At 39.0% G+C, this 13,855-nt stretch overlaps 1 protein-coding gene and 1 pseudogene across 1 annotated transcript in view; one reads left to right on the top strand and one right to left on the bottom strand.

Annotated features, from left to right (window-relative positions):
- The window catches only part of GTF2F2 (general transcription factor IIF subunit 2), a 139,455-nt gene that overhangs the window by 44,621 nt on the left and 80,979 nt on the right, over window positions 1–13,855 (top strand). The gene's annotated exons all lie outside the window — the stretch shown is intronic.
- Window positions 1,217–2,053, bottom strand: LOC138089142 (large ribosomal subunit protein eL13 pseudogene; annotated as a pseudogene).

The following is a 13,855-nucleotide window of genomic DNA, read 5'->3' on the forward strand; positions in this document are numbered from 1 at the left end:
GTCCAGCTTTAGAAATTGCTGGATATTTTTCCTCTATCACGGCTGGTAGCCATTATCACTGACATTTATGATAATCACTTTCCCCCTGTAATTTTAGCATTTAAGCCTTCATTACTCTGCAGTCTATTTTACATTGCCTGTTTCTGAATGTTCATTTGGATCATAGAGTATGTAGTATTTTTTTGGCATGGCTTTTTCACTGAACATTGTTTTCTAAGATAATCCATGTTGTATATAGTGGTGGTTTATTCATTTTCTTTGCTATATTCCACAATGTGTATTTAGCTCAGTTTATCAGTTTTTACTGTTATTGGATATTTGTGACTTGTTAACAGTATTGCTGTCAACTTTTTGTACTTGTGCCCTGGTACATATATTTTTAAAGGTGTATGGACTTTGGTCACAGAGTAGATACGTTCACTTCCAGTTGATAATGCCAGACTGTTCTCCAAAGAAGTTAACACCAGTTTACAGCCCCATCAGCAATGTATGTGAGTTCTTTTTGTCTCAGTTCCTCTCTAGTCTCTCCAATGGTGTTGACCTTTTTTTAAAAAAAATGTTAACTGGTATTATGGATGTGTAGTAACCTGTCTTTGTGGTTTTTTTCAGCATTTCACTGATTTCTAATAAAGTTGAATCCCTGTCATATATTTATTGTCCATTTGGATTTTCTGTTTTGTGAAATTCATTCTTGTTCAGATCTCTTGTCCATTTTTTATTGGATTGGCTTTTCCTTGCACTCACTCTGTGAGTATAGCCTCCTGGGATTTTAATTTTTTATGGTAAGAAGTTTCTGTTAGGCTTTCCACCTTAGGCAGGCTCTGGATTTTGATTTCTGTCCCCCGACACTTGCCTTGGGCATCCTAAACAAAGAGTCAAGTTTTCTGATTGGCCTATGACCACAAAGATTCTTGTTTTCCCTATCTTTGGAGCTTGGTGATCATTTATTATCTTGTAGTCTTTTTTTAAAAAAATCTTTCTCAAATCTCTTGCAATACTGCTTCTATTTTTATGTTTTGTCTTTTCGGCTGCTTCTGTGGAATCTTAGGTTCCCAACTAGGGACTGAACCTGCACCCCCTGCATTGCAAGGCGAGGTCCTAATCACATCAAGGAAATCCCCTCTGGTAGTCTTTTTTTTTTTTTTTTTAGATGTGAAAATAGTATTTTAATAGGAACAGGAACACACAGCACCTCCTGGGCTGGAGGGTCCAAACAAAAACACTAAGCACAAGCCTCCCAGGTACCAAAGCTGCTTCCCTCACAGCTCTGTTGTGACAAAGGTCAGACACACCCCAGGTCTCCCTCAAGGAGGGGCCCCCCCGAGGCCCTGGCTCCTTACACAACGAAGGTCACATGGACACTGCAGGTTTATCGTAAGTTGCCAATAGCACTTTATTTTTTCTTTTCAACATCCTGTTCTGCGGCTTCCTTGGCCCTTTTTGCCCGGATGCCGAAGAGCCGGGCGTTGGCACGGGCCATGCGGAGACTGGCAAATGCCTTAAAGTTCTTCTCCTCCTCTGTGATGACTCTGGCTTTCTCCTTCTTATAGACATTCCGTATGGGCATAACAGGTCCAGTCAGCTGAGTGGCCAGTTTGAGCTCTTCAGCAGAGCTGTCTCCCTTCTTGGGGGCCGAGGGCTTCCTGGGGAACAGGATAAGTTTGGAGCGGTACTCCTTGAGCCGCTGCACGTTGGCTTGCAGGGACTCCGTGCACTTGTTCCGCCGCCTCGGGTCCACCGAGATCCCAATGGTCCGGGCCACCTTCTTGTGGATGCCGGCCACCCTAAGCTCCTCCAGGCTGAAGCCCCTGCCGGCACGAACCTTCGTGTGGTACCTGACCGTCGGGCATCTCACCACCGGCCGGAGAGGACCGGACGCGGGGCGCGGGGCAATGCGGCACGCCTTGGCCTGCCGGGCCTTGCGTCTACGGATCTTGCGAGCCGGCTGGTTAAACCACGTGGCCACGCGCCGCTGCCAGTCCTTGTGGAAGTGGGGCTTCAGGATCATGCCATTCCGGCTAGGCGCCATGGCTGCGGCCGGAAGGCCTCCTCCGAGGGCTCACGGCCGGGCTCTGGTAGTCTTTTTAATACTTTCAAGATTTTATTCAGCTTTTACAGTTGTTTTATAGGAGGTTTGATCTAAGTAACTTAGCCCATCATTATAGGAAATAAGAAGAAGTATAGTTAATTTATTGGATTTAACAGAAGAAAGATAACTGAAGAGAGAGTTGCTGAGTGTCAAATAAATGCTTCTTTTCTACAAAAAACATATGAATTCCCAAGAGCTCCTTCTAAAGTTGAGAGTTGGAAGTGTGGATACTCTGAGCAGAGAAAAATTAAGGAATTAAAGTCATTACATTGTTTATTTTTTTTAACTCCAGGTTTCACTTTTTGACAGTCTTGTTGATTCTGTTATGAAAAATAAGGAAATTATTTTCCTCACGATTTCATTGGTTATATGGTCACTTTCTGCCATAAGGGTGGTATCATCTGCATATCTGAGGTTATTGGTATTTCTCCTGGCAATCTTGATTCCAGCTTGTGCTTCATCCAGCCCAGCATTTCTCATAGTGTACTCTGCATATAAGTTAAATAAGCAGGTGACAATATACAGCCTTGATGTACTCCTTTTCCTGTTTGGAACCAGTCTGTTGTTCATGTCCAGTTCTAACTGTTTCTTCCTGACCTGCATACAGATTTCTCAAGAGGCAGGTCAGGTGGTCTGGTATTCCCATCTCTTTCAGAATTTTCCACAGTTTCTTGTGATCCACACAGTCAAAGGCTTTGGCATAGTCAAGAAAGCAGAAATAGATGTTTTTTCTGAAACTCTCTTGCTTTTTCCATGATCCAGTAGATGTTGGCAATTTGATCTCTGGTTCCTCTGCCTTTTCTAAAACCAGCTTGAACATCTGGAAGTTCACGGTTCACATACTGTTGAAGCCTGGCTTGGAGAATTTTGAGCATTACTTGACTAGCGTGTGAGATGAGTGCAATTGTGCGGTAGTTTGAGCATTCTTTGGCATTGCCTTTCTTTGGGATTGGAATGAAAACTGACCTTTTCCAGTCCTGTGGCCACTGCTGAGTTTTCCAAATTTGCTGGCATATTGAGTGCAGCACTTTCACAGCATCATCTTTCAGGATTTGAGATAGCTCAACTGGAATTCCATCACCTCCACTAGCTTTGTTCGTAGTGATGCTTCCTAAGGCCCACTTGACCTCACATTCCAGGATGTCCGGCTCTAGATGCGTGATCACCCGTCATGATTATCTGGGTTGTGAAGGTGGTCTTTGTATAGTTCTTCTGTGTATTTTTGTCACCTCTTCTGCTTCTGTTAGGGCCTCTTCTGCTTCTGTTAGGTCCCTACCATTTCTGTCCTTTATTGAGCCCATCTTTGCATGAAATGTTCCCTTGGTATCTCTAATTTTCTTGATGAGATCTCTAGTCTTTTCCATTCTATTGTTTTCCTCTATTTCTTTGCATTGATCGCTGAGGAAGGCTTTCTTATCTCTCTTTGGTATTCCTTGGAACTCTGCATTCAAATGGGTCTGTATTTCCTTTGCTCTTTTGCCTTTTGTTTCTATTCTTTTCACAGTTATTTGTAACGCCTCCTCAGACAGCCATTTTGCCTTTTTTGCATTTCTTTTTCTTGGGGATGGTCTTGATCCCTGCCTCCTGCACAGTGTCACAAACCTCCGTCCATCTTTCATCAGGCACCTGACGTGCTGCAGTCCATGGGGTTGCAAAGATGACTGGATTGAACTGATTGTCACTTTATTAAGGTTTTTAAGGTAAGCATTCTGTTCTGCAGCTAATTCTCTGGTTATTTAACCTTAGTATTAATTCGATAAATAGATTTGTACTTTGCTTCTAATCTTTTGATCATACCATCTTATTCCTAAATTATTTGTTTTCATTTATCTCTTTATTGTCTCGATTTTAACAATAAATCCCCCTTTTTTTCCCAGAAAGGGTTTATGAATGACTTTAGCAAAATATCCATTATTTTCTTTTCAGCTCCATTGTAGAATTTTAATCTCCATTTTAGACCTGCTATTTTGTATCTGTTTTCAATATGTAGTTATAATTTTATATAGAGAGAAAGTGATTTACCATATATATAAGATATATATATCTTTTATTTCTCAAAGACTTCTAGGCAGTTAATAAATGTTTACTTTTAAGCCGGCAGTGCACTGTAGTGCTGTTGTGGAAGAATTGATTTACTTATTGAACCATACTTCCCTTTTTGCTCCCCCCCACATTTCCTGTCTTTATTTCCTTTGATGTCCAAATCTAATTTTTAATAAGTTTGCTTTGTCTTAATTATAAACTCTGATTTAATTTAGTCAATATTGCTTATATCATGGGAAAATGATTGGTTCTTTTCTCGAGTTTTATGTGTTTGTAGTGAAATGGATTGAACTGTTACTTCTGTGGGCTTATATAATTGAGGCCTGTTAATTATCTTAAAGTATTGCTTTAATAAATTTTTATTCAATAAAAATTATTCAATTAATTTTTCAGTGTTGTTTTCAGAAGGTAGTGTGACATGCCGAAGGCAGGACTTCTTCTCGAAAAGAAGTATGTTTTTGTATGGTAAATTGCCAATCTTTTAAGTATTATTTGCTATATGTAGTCATAAGAAAACCAAAAGTGATATTCAGATAGCCTGGCATCGATTTTCTTCACACATCTCCCTCCCTTCTTGCTGGCTGCCTCAAAAGGGAGAGGGTTACACATTTCAACTAATGGCAGCTTGGAATTTATTTATTCATAGTAGTTTTAAGGAAAGTCATTGTCATTGTTTCGAAATAATAAATCAAAGTCAAAAAGCCGGCCTGGAGAACTTTGGGGAGAATCTTTGAATGAATAGCTATAAGACTATTTAAAATGTTTCAGTTATGCATATAAACATTACTTTCTAATTTTCTTAAAAACACTTTTTTGACGAGTTGAGCACCTCATCTCTGAACCATGTTTAAGTTGTTTGATGAACATTGTTCTTCAGAGATGGAGGAATGAATCAGTTTTCTACTCTTCAAAGCTGAGAGTAGGATGTGTGTTGATGCAGTGTATGTGGTGGTAATTGAGAAGGTTCTAGAACTTAATTGCTGAGTGAAAACCCTCCTCAGTTTCTCATTAGAAGCTCTGAGGTCTTTGACACACTTCTTTGCCACACTTTATAGTGTCTTCGTTTGCAAAATAGGTGTAGCAATAATGATATTTTTAGCACAGTGCCTGCAATGATTTAATGCTCATCTGAACCTTTTATTTATCTTTAATTGAATTTTTATTATTTTTATTTTACATGTATAATATGAGCCTATAATTGTGCGGGCTAGAATTTTGAGCAGTGATGAACAATAGACTTAAAGATGTAAAGGTCTTCGGCTACAAGAACAGTTTTAAATAAATGTCCAGTGTAAACGTGTTTTAAAAATATGAGTCTTAAGAAAATGAATTGCTTTGGCCTGTGTCAGCTTACAATAAAATTTAAAAGAAATCTGTCATCGATGTGAAGCCAGGGAGAAGATGTTATTAGTAACTTGAGTGAGATGTGTGCTCAATCCAGAAAGATGGACCAAGGACTGACATTGGTCCTGTTCTTCTCTATTTGATTTTATAAAATTCTGGTAGGAACCAGGGTTGCAGGCATCTTCCTTGATTGTTTTAGAGTAAGCGCATTTCTCTCTCTGTCTTCATTTGTTTGGTTATTTAATACACTCTGAGTGACTAGAAGCTAAAAGATGCCTGAGTTCCAAGGCAACCTTTGGGGTTTTTTTTTAAACTATGTTGATCTTAGTTGACATCTTTCATTTATTTGTTTACAGATATTCAAAATGCTTTTTCTTTCTGATGAACTTTTTTTTAAAAAAAAGATACTGTTTTTCATGTGGACTTTTTTTTTTTTCAAGTCTTTATTGAATTTGTTACAACATTGCTTCTGCTTTATGTTTCAGTTTTTTGCCCTTGAGGCATGTGGGATCTTAGCTCTCTGACCAGGGATCAAACCCACACTCCATATATTGGAAGGTGACCTTTTAACCACTGGACCGCCAGGGAAATCCCCTGATGAACTTTTTTATGCTGTGTTCTTGTGTTTAAGTCTTCTAATAATTTATAAATAATTTGCCACCCATGTGGCTGTGTAAAATAAGATTTTAAGCAACAGTAACTCAATTTTATCTTTTAAAGCTATGCAATACAAAAACAATTAATATGCATTTAGAAGTAAATTTAGGAGAAAGCAATGGCAACCCTCTCCAGTACTCTTGCCTGGAAAATCCTATGGACGGAGGAGCCTGGTGGGCTGCAGTGGGGTCACGAAGAGTCGGGCACGACTGAGCGACTTCACTTTCACTTTTCACTTTCATGCATTGGAGAAGGAAATGGCAACCCACTCCAGTGTTCTTGCCTGGAGAATCCCAGGGACGGGGGAGCCTGGTGGGCTGCCATCTATGGGGTGGCACAGAGTCGGACATGACTGAAGCGACTTAGCAGCAGCAGCAGTAAATTTAAATAAATCTGTAAATATGTGGATGAGTGTGTATTGCCTATTAAGGAATTATCAACTTTGGCTTATATAACCAGAAAAACTCACTTATCATTATCGTTTAGGTCATTTGTTTACCTGGTTATTTTAATAAGTATGTGAGCTATAGCATCTGTGCGCCAGTATTTTAACTTAAGTGTTAAAAAAGCTAGCAGTATCTTTTCTTGATCCTTCTGTTACCATGTTCTGGGGGGAAATGTCTAATTATTTGAGTAGTTTGCCACAAGCTTATTAATTTGGAAAATTGAAGATATTACTAGCTACTTAGGGAACAAATGGCCACCCCGCTGGTTAAAGCCTCAGGCCCCTCTCTGTGTCTGAAGGTAGCTCATTCTGTAACTTTCTTCTTTCACATCTCACTGTTTATGAAAAAACTGGCCATGTCTGTCTCCCAGCTTCAAGTTTTTAGACTGCGTTTCTCTTTCTCAGTTTTCTTACTTCATTCCCTCCCAGAAGACTCTGAAGCATAGCATACAAGATGCCTTTTCATCCAGAGTATTTTAATTGCTTGATACTGCAGGGAAACAGGAGGATTATTCACTTCTCCATTCACCCTCACACACACCCCCACGCCTAAAGCAGGGGCGGGGGTAGTAGTGCAAAAGCTGACTGTGTCAGAGAAATCTGTAGAGTTGTTCCTTTGCTTACTTAATATATAAGCACCCTTCCCCTCCATCCATCTGCATAAAGAAATTTAGTTATTCAGTCTCTTAGTCATGTCCAACTCTTTCAACCCCATGGACTGCAGCATACCAGGCTTCCCTGTCCTTCATTGTCTCCCGGAATTTGCTCAGACTCATGTCCATCGAGTTGGTGATGCCATCCAACCATTTCATCCTCGGTCACCCTCTTCTCCTGGCTTCAATCTTTCCCAGCGTCAGGGTCTTTTCCAGTGAGTCAGCTCTTCACATCAGGTGGCCATAGTACTGGAGCTTCAGCTTCAGCATCAGTCCTTCCAGTGAATATTCAGGATTGATTTCCTTTAGGATTGACTGGTTTGATCTCCTTGCTGTCCAAGGGACTCTCAAGAGTTCTCCAGCACCGCAGTTCAAAGGCATCAATTCTTCGATGCTCAGCCTTCTTTATGGTCCAACTCTCATATCCATACATGACTACTGGAAAAATCATAGCTTTGACTATACGGACTTTTGTTGGGAAGAATTTTGGCAGAAATTGGCAAAAACTAAGAATTTTTAGTTCATTTTTAGAAATCAGATAGTTATTTTTCTGGATTTAATCTGATGATGATCCTGGATCTGAGTGAGGAAAATCTGCCTGGCTCACAGAGGTTTCTCTCTAGGTTAAACTTATTCCCGGACCTGCCAGTTACCCCTTTTCCTTTCTGTGGTTGTGGCTACACACTTCTCATCCATGGATTCTCTGTTCTGGTGTTCTTGTTTCTTTTCTGTGGCAAACTGACTGGATTCCCTTTTTCACTGACTTTGTTGTCTTCCAGTATTTTAAGCTAGGATTTGATGTATGATGTCGTCTAACAAGTGGAGAAGCTAACCTTGCTTCAGCATTGTATTGCCTGTTGTCAGGGCTCATGTCCTTTGCAGAGTCTCTCACTCAGTTCCTGGTATGTGGTCTGAAAGTGGTGTTACGTGGGAGCTCAGAGCTTGGCGCTTTGGGTGTTGCTTGCTAGCTGTGTGCCTGTGGCAAGTTGCCTGACTCTGTCGGTTTCTCATTGATAAAACAAGATCTTTAATACTGCTCACCTCTATCTGTTAGACGTCCTAAGATATCAGTGATGCAAATGTGTTTTTCTTTGTACAGAAGTTCCAAGGTAAGAAGTCCAGGTCTGGTGTGGCAGTCCCATGGTTAAAAGCAACTGTCTGCCATCATTAGTTAGCGGCTTCCATTCTCAAGATGATCCAGAATGGCTGCTGTGGTTCTAACCATCACATCTACATTCCAGGCAGCAAATGGAGGCAATAGGGCAAGTCAGAAAGGCTCACCCAGCTTTGTGAGAGGACCATATCCAGATGCATACCCTGTCAATTTTGCTTCTATTCCTTTGGTCAGAACTTGATAACTTGACCTTGCACTTACAGAGCATCAGAAAATACCAGTTTTTATCTGGGTACAGTTGCCACCGCAGTGGAATTAGGGTTCAGTTACTAACAAAGAGGGAAGAATGGGTGCTGGGAAAGTAGCAATCTGGGCACCTCAGAGATAAAGGGGACATTGCATGCATAGTACTGAGTGCTGACACAGGGTACACCTCCGTGAACGCAGGCATTTTCATGATGTTTGCCAAAAGGTCAGATTACCAGCAGGTCCCATGTTTTCTTATTCCTTTCTACCCGTTTATGTACTTTTCAGGGTAGTGTGGTCTTTTATAGTATCATAATACCCGAAACCAAAACAACCACAGATGATTTCTTTGAAGGGTAGAGGTAGGTAGGTAGTAGTTGTGCCCCTGTTGGAAAACCATTCGTATCTGTAGAATAGGTTTCATCTTTTTTGCTTCATTCAGTTCAGTTCAGTCGCTCAGTCGTGTCCGACTCTGCGACCCCCTGAATCGCAGCACGCCAAGCCTCCCTGTCCGTCACCAACTCCCGGAGTTCACTCAGACTTACATCCACTGAGTCAGTGATGCCATCCAGCCATCTCATCCTCTGTCGTCCCCTTCTCCTCCTGCCCCCAATCCCTCCCAGCATCAGAGTCTTTTCCAATGAGTCAACTCTTCGCATGAGGTGGCCAAAGTACTGGAGTTTCAGCTTTAGCATCATTCCTTCCAGTGAACACTCAGGACTGATTTCCTTTAGGATGGACTGGTTGGATCTCCTTGCAGTCCAAGGGACTCTCAAGAGTCTTCTCTAACACCACAGTTCAAAAGCATCAATTCTTCGGCGCTCAGCCTTCTTCACAGTCCAACGCTCACATCCATACATGACCACAGGAAAAACCATAGCCTTGATTAGATGGACCTTAGTCGGCAAAGTAATGTCTCTGCTTTTGAATATGCTATCTAGGTTGGTCATAAGTTTTCTTCCAAGAAGTAAGCATCTTTTAATTTCATGGCTACAGTCACCATCTGCAGTGATTTTGGAGCCCCGAAAAATAAAGTCTGACACTGTTTCTGCTGTTCCCCATCTATTTCCCATGAAGTGATGGGACCAGATGCCATGACCTTAGTTTTCTGAATGTTGAGCTTGAAGCCAACTTTTTCACTCTCCTCTTTCACGTTCATCAAGAGGCTTTTTAGTTCCTCTTCACTTTCTACTTCATTAGCCAGTTTTAACATTGGTGGAGTTGATATGTCCTTTTTAAAAAAAAGAAAAGAAATGTGTTTATTTTTCATTGCACTGGGTCTTTGTTGCTGTGCTCAGGCTTTCTTTAGTTGCAGCAAGCAGGAGCCACCCTCTGATGCGGTGTGCAGGCTTCTCATTGCGGTGATTTCTCTCGTTGCGGAGCACAGACTCTAGGCACATGGCCCTCAGTAGTTGGAGCAGGCAGACTCGGTAGTTGTAGCTCGTGGGCTTAGCTGCTCCAAGGCATGTGGACTCTTCCTGGGCCAGGGATTGAACCTGTGTCCCCTGCATTGGCAGGCAGGTTCTTATCCACTGCTCCAGTAGGGAAGTCCGATATGTCTTTTTTTACTTTGATTTTTAAATCTTCAACTGCTTTTCCTTCCCACTACTTTGAACCAAAAAGGCCACTATTAGTACATATTCCTTTTTGTTTGTTTTTTTAAATAAAGAGAATTAATTTACTTAAAAATGTTACATCCTTTAAATTGTCTTAGGGTGATACAGAATGACAGTTGGGGATGATTTTACTTAATGCTTAACCGTGCTTCATTAAACAACCTCAGTGTTACCTACCAAATTTTTATATCAAGCTTTACTATTTTTCTATATATTAAAATTGTAGAGTGAATTTTATAATATATAAATTTTTGTTATATAATTGTAAGAGATATAGTTGAGCCTTCTTGCCTCTTATTAAGTACAGTCTACCTTATATCCAAATAATTAAATTCTGATAAGATAGGAAAAAGAGAGGAGTGATGTGTAACTGGGAACCAAAATGACATTTTGGTAAAGCCTGTCTTCAGATTTCAAGGTAGCTGAATATCTGTATATTGCATCCCAGTGTGTTTCTTTCTGGCTGTGTTGTGAAAGGTAAACATGTATGTGTCATAAATGCCTGTGGGTTGCAGTTTTGGGTTCTGTTTTTTTATAAAGCAGTCGCCTGTGACTTTTAGATTCTTTTGCTTGGTATTTCTATCTAATAGTCATCAGACTTTATTAGTAATTATTTCTATACACACTGATACAGTCTTTCCTTTGTGTGGACAGGAAAAAATGTAAAATTCAAAGTAGTTTTTAAAAAATAAATATAAATGAAAATTCATCAAATGATAGGGCACCTGAAGTAAATGCTAAATGTTGTAGTTCTTTGTAAAACCACCTGAAGTCATAGAAGTTTATCAAACTCAAGTAATCATTAAGATTAAAGTTTGTATCGTTCAACAGCTTTAAGAAACTTTAATATTAGTTAACAAACCTATAACAAGGTAAAATCAGTAGCATGGAATTTGTTAAAAATCAGACTTGCCCAATTTTATACTTTAATTATGTAGAAAAATATGTACTGAAGATTCTAAAAGGCTGTAATCAAAATAACTTTTGAAAGTTTGGGCCTGTCTTCAAAAAGGAATTTGTAAAATAACTAAATCTTTTTTTTAAAAAATTAGTAAAATTTGCTGTTAAATATAACTGAATATTCTGGAGTCCTCAGTTTGGAAAAACCTGCTGTACTCTTAGGTTAACTGCATCTTATTTATTTTTATTTTATGCTGGGGAATAATTTTTTAAGACAGGTAACAAGAAAATATAGTATAATTATTTGACTTTTTAATATGCAGTATGTTTTTAAAAATGTGTGGTAATTTAAATAAATTTAGAGTTACTATATTTTATGTAGAAAATGCTTGATATTGCATAGTTTCTGCATTCTTGATGTAACTAACTGTAAGTTATTTATAATAGCTTGTAAGACTTACATTAATAGTGGTGACTTTTGTTTAATTGAATCTCTTGAACTCTTGTGTATCTTTGCAAAGAGGAGAAGTAGGAATACAGTCACTTATTCAAAATTTCATCTTAGCTATTTCTCTCTTCCCACACATCTTTCTTTATCACCATCCCCTTGGTGTTTGTTCACAAAAGCAAAATAATTTTATTATTAACTTAGGCAAAATATGATTAGGAAGATAAGTCTGCTACAGACGTAACCATTATATGTTTCAGAGCTAAATATGGGGGAGGGGCAAAGGGGGATGGGTAGACTGGTGGTTTGGGTTTAGTAAATGCAAACTGTTATGTATAGAATGGATAAACAGGGTCCTGCCTTATAGCACAGGGAACCGTATTCAGTTATCCTGGGATAAACCATAATGGAAAAGAATATAAAAAAGAATGTGTGTGTATTTAACTGAGTCATTTTGCTGTACAGCATATATTAATACATTGTAAGTCAACTCCAATAAAAAAAGTTTAAAAAATAAAATATAAATAATTTTTAAGTTGCATGCTGTTTTGGATAGTTCATATTACATCTCTGCTTTATTTGCAAGATTATTATGATTCCAGTGCGCTGATTTTAACCTTGACTGACACCATTGCAGCTTAAGGCATTTGATCATAATTTATTAGACAGGGGTATCTTTAAGAGTGTGATATCACGTTATTCCTGACTGATTTTAAATTGCTGAAAACAGCTGTAGTGATTATTTTGCTCTTGTAGATTTTGCATATGAAGCTAGGAGATAAATGTCCTAAGAAAAATTTACCATATGTATTTTTAAACTAATAAAGTTGAAAACTGCATTTGCCTGGAGCAACTTAAAGTAGAGCCTTGTATCTTATAGAGTTCAACACAGTATGAAGCTTGCATTTGTTGAAAGTTCTCTGTTCTGTTCATGTCTTAAGTTGAAAGCATAGTTAATGTAAATGTGCATTTTTGTGCCTGTTATTCATGGTTATGTCATGAAGATACCTTTGCACTGGATAAGCTAATAACCAGGCTATGGAAAGTCTGTGATAGGTGAGGCATTTTACATGTTGCTGTTCAGTTGCTCAATCGTGGCCAACTCTGCGACCCCATGGACTGTGGCTCACCAGGCTCGTTGGTCCATGGGGATTTTCTGGGCAAGAATACTGGAGTGGGTTACCATTTCTTTCCCCAGGGATTTTACATGTAATTTAGAATTTAATTTAAGCCATATAAATGCCCTATCAGCTGATCATTACTATCTGTTTTACTGTGAGGATGTTGAAGTTCAAAGAATGAAGAATCTTGCTTATGGTCATGTAAGCAAATTAGGGGAAGTTAATTGAATTTGAACCCAGGTCTGACTCCAGAGCCCATATTTGTTTCACTGTCCTGTATTTTTTCCTCATAGGAAGTTCTGTGGACTTTATAAGCCATAAAAAGTAACCCCCCTTTTCAGCAAACCTGACATGTGAAAATCTCGATTTGCCAATATACAAATTTGGGATATTCTTTATTCTTGTGAGATGATTCATCTCATGTTCTTTAAATGACACGACATGACATTTAAAATATTATTTGCTTTCCCAAAATCCAATTTATCACTCAACGTTTTAAGAATACCTGCATCGTGAGGTTTTACCAAGCAAGGCAAACCTCTGTTTTGGTATTCTTTGTTTAGCATGTACTTCATGAATGCCTGCTCTATGCCAGGTCTAGGTGTTACAGAGATAAGTGGCCTGCAAAAGCATAGTTCCTGCTGTCTCTGGAGCTGGTATAACTAGGTTTCAAATACGGGTTCCACCTTGATCTCTCAGTAACTGTAGGATCTTAGCAGGTCCCTTAGCCCTCGAAGTCTCTTTCTTTATCTTTCTTAGGGTTATTGTAAGGATTAATTGAGATAATACATGTTCATAGAATGGTACCTGGCATGTGATAAAACACTAACGTTACCTTTTAACATCTTAAAAATAGCACTTCAAATATAAGTACTTTCCTTTAAAAGAAAAACAACAAGCTTTAATTAGTATCATGATCTTCAGTCTGAGACAGTAGTCATCATTTCTGTATCATTTGAGTTGTGTAAGCATTTCCCTTTGTTCTGCACACTTCCATACACATTTTAGAAATACAGTATACTTAAGCTGTGTGTTTGTCTTTTATATTTTGAGGGTAATGCTAGAATCACCATGTGGTATAATTCCAAATACACGCATATATATATTAGGCATGTGGCAAGTGCAGTAACCTGTTTTCTTATTACCTTTCTTCTGAAAAAGAAGATAGAGTCACTTTGT

Source organism: Capricornis sumatraensis, chromosome 12, assembly GCF_032405125.1.
Source record: "Capricornis sumatraensis isolate serow.1 chromosome 12, serow.2, whole genome shotgun sequence".
NCBI lineage: Eukaryota > Metazoa > Chordata > Mammalia > Artiodactyla > Bovidae > Capricornis > Capricornis sumatraensis.